Here is a 3,498-nt window from a genome sequence, read left to right as displayed (position 1 = left end):
GGCCTCATATAAAGCAAAGAACACTAATATCTTACTTCTATCCCAGAGTATATTAAAAGCTTTGCCCTAAGAACACCCACAGTACTGTGGCCTTTTCCAGACTGTGAGTCAAGTCTGCCCAGCTTTAGACTAGAATTGTCTTTTCCATATGGTTCAAACTATACTGGCAAGAGGCTGTTACTGTTTAGACAGATTTCAGTTAAGCAAATTCTACAAGACAATACTGGAGATGCTAGTACTGCCTGCCTCTCCAAAGGGTAGTTTACTCTGTGTTTTCAAACAGAATGAGACATATTTGCATTATTTCTAGTTCTGATTTCACCGTCGCTACTAGCTGTTTTGCCTGAGAAAACCAATATTATACTGAAACACTGAAGGTGGAATAATAATATATTGTCACTCCTTCATGTTATATGCTTTCCTATTAACAACTACCTCTCCTTTATAACACTATCATTATTGTAATTTTACATTTATTTATGTGATTGTTTGAGTAATGTTAACCCTACCACAAAACTACAAACTCCAGGAAGCCAGGCTGTGTCTCTTTTTGCTCACCGACCACAATCCCTAGTACACAGAACAAAGCCAAAACATGTCATTGAATGAATATTATTTGGCAGGGAGTTTGCATTAGTTACTCATGATGTGCTGTGAATGGAATAATATGAGAAAGAACAAAGAGTTTAGGCTCTAGTCTTGAGAGGTTTATATTTTAAGATTGTTCTAGGTTACAGTGAACTACTACAACCACCCCCTCCCCAGCCTTCCCTATCCACTTATTTCCCACTGCGCTGGTCACTTTTAGCATGTTGTACAATTCACTTTTCAGAGTTTTTAAAACTTCTGTTGCCCTTCCTCAGAATATCAACTCCAGAAGGCATGAGTCTTCTCATCTGTCTTATACATTGATATTGTCCCAGTTCCTAATAACTATACGAACTGATAATTTCTTCCTCTGTGAAATACTTCCATATTTCTGACCTGACCACCTTTCCCTTCCTGCCTTCTCTTCTACTGTTCTCTCCATCACTCACTTCATTCCAGTCACTTCGGCCTCCTCAAACACGCAGGGCCGCTCCAGCCTCAAGGTCTATGCACTATCCTTTTCAGTAGGAAGCTCCACCATAAGTTACCTGCATGGTTAGTTCTCTTATCTTCTTCAGACAGATTTTGTGACCAGTTATTATGTAATCGAGTCCTGTCGTAGGTGATTTTTACTCAAAAAGTCACTCAGTTGGTGGGGGCTTGCTCCCTGATAATCCTACTTAAATTTGATCCCCACCCCTCCCTGCAACACATGCATACTCCTGGGACTTGCAACCTCCTTGTACAACACTTGTCACAGTCTAATAGACAATATTAGTTCTCTGATTTCTGTCTCTCTCCCTCCCTCCCCACACAGAGACACATATGAATTCTAAGCTCCATGAAGGCAGACATTATCCTCTTCTTTGTTCTGGATATCTCTAATATCTAGAAAACTGAGTTACACTGGCATAAAATAATATTTGATGAATAAATGATCACAAAAACTATTTATATACACGAAATGCCAGATTTTAGAATGTTCCACTTTAGCTTAGAGAACATACAGATGATTATAATAAGATGTTTGAATTTCAAATAGGAAGTTGAATATGGAATAAAAAAATAATAAGAAGCAGGTGGCTTGGAAAGGTTAGGTAATACAAGGCATACATTTTTGCTTTTGGATGGATACAGTGCTAGAGTTTAGGTTGTTGATAAATTTTGGATGGAAAATCTCTAAGCAGTTGTTTGCTAGCACATGTTATTTTTGAAGGCAACAATCACAACACACATACACACACACATACACACATACACTAGGCTTCATGTATCAGATTGCCTCTGGTGCCCAGGGAAAATGAGAGGAAATGACTTTTAAATGGCCAAGGAAAGTATTCATGATTTATTAGTTCAGTGAAACAGAAGAGCAGGCCCCCACTTCACAAAGCAATCAGAACCACCCTTCACTAGGTAGACTCTGACATAGAGGAGGCTCATTGACCAAATTCCTATAGTTTCAGCTGTGTGATTATGAATGACTCTGAGAATCAGAAACCTCAGAAGAATACTACCAGATCTTCTTCTTCCTTTCATGTCAATGGGAGACAGGAAATTTGTAGGGAATATATTTCTCCATGTGAAAACCAATTCAAAATATACATTCTTCCTTCCATCCAGGAACTGCAGAGTATGATTTGGAAGTGTGGAAGTGGTTGTTTGTTCTCTTTGGATCAGCATAGAATCGCATTACTTTAGCACACAAAGAGCATATAATCATGTTTTCTGATCACAGAGTTTTATGAACTAAGCCCAAAGTTCCACAGCTGATTTGAAAGGAATACCCTAACCAGCCTCAAGATCACTGAAAGCCATATCAGGGTCCCCTCCTCTGCATACCAGGGTCCCCTCCCACACTGGAATGTCTTTGCTTGTGTCCTAGGTAGGTCTCACAGCAAGCGCTTATTTCAACCCAAATAAATCATGCAATCACTCAATTCTCTGTATGTATGCATAGGTAGAGACAGAAATACAGATATGCTATATAGAGAAAATCAATATCATGAATGTCATTGATCTCATTTGCTTTTTCATAGAGAAGAATAAAGGAGAAAATAGAAAGTGTCCCAATAATCTCATAGTCCTAATAACTCCTGTTAATATTTAAAAACTTATGTTCTTAATGCCTTTATCTCTTCTGGTTTTTTTGTTTGTTTGTTTGTTTTGTTTTGTTTTGTTGGATTCTCACTCTGTCACCCAGACTGGAGTGCAGTGGCACACTCCCGGCCACCACAGCCTCAACCTGCTGGGCTCTGGCAATCCTTCCGCCTCAGCTTTCCAAGTAGCTGGAACTACAGGTGCACGCTACCACAGCTGGCTGATTTTTTTATTTACTGTAGAGATGAGGGCTCGCCAAGTTGCCCAGGCAGGTCTCAAACCCACGGGCTCAGGCAAACCACTCACCTCAGCCTCCCAAAGCGCGGGATTACAGGCTGAGTCACCGAGCCTGGCTATCTCTTCTGTTTTAAGAATATAAATACAGTCACCATTTCATGATCAGTTACTATGAAATTGAGCCCTGTCCTAGGTGATTTACTTACTTTAACTTCACAATAACCTTATGATATAGGTATGAGTAGTCCCATTTTATAGATGAAGGGATGAAAGTTCAGGCAATTTGCCCAGAAAGTAGACTAGTAGCCAAAGCCCGGGTGTGAGCAGGTCAGTTCTGAAACCCAAACCAGTGAGCATCCAAGGCTAGAGCTGTTTATCTGCCCCATGCTGCATCCTCAACTTCCTTCTGGGAAACAAAACTCCAGTTTTCTTCCTCATCCAAGTCAGATACTTAAACCCTATATTTATGAGGACAGCTAATAATATCCCAATTACAGCCAGTGAATTTAGAGAAAGATGAAATAACATCATTTATATTTAAATAACAAACTTGATTACAGTTTTATATCATTTAAG

The sequence above is a fragment of the Carlito syrichta genome, unplaced genomic scaffold (genome assembly GCF_000164805.1).
Source record: "Carlito syrichta isolate Samal-C Ts95f unplaced genomic scaffold, Tarsius_syrichta-2.0.1 Scaffold314090, whole genome shotgun sequence".
NCBI lineage: Eukaryota > Metazoa > Chordata > Mammalia > Primates > Tarsiidae > Carlito > Carlito syrichta.
Note: the sequence above shows the minus strand (reverse complement) of the source record.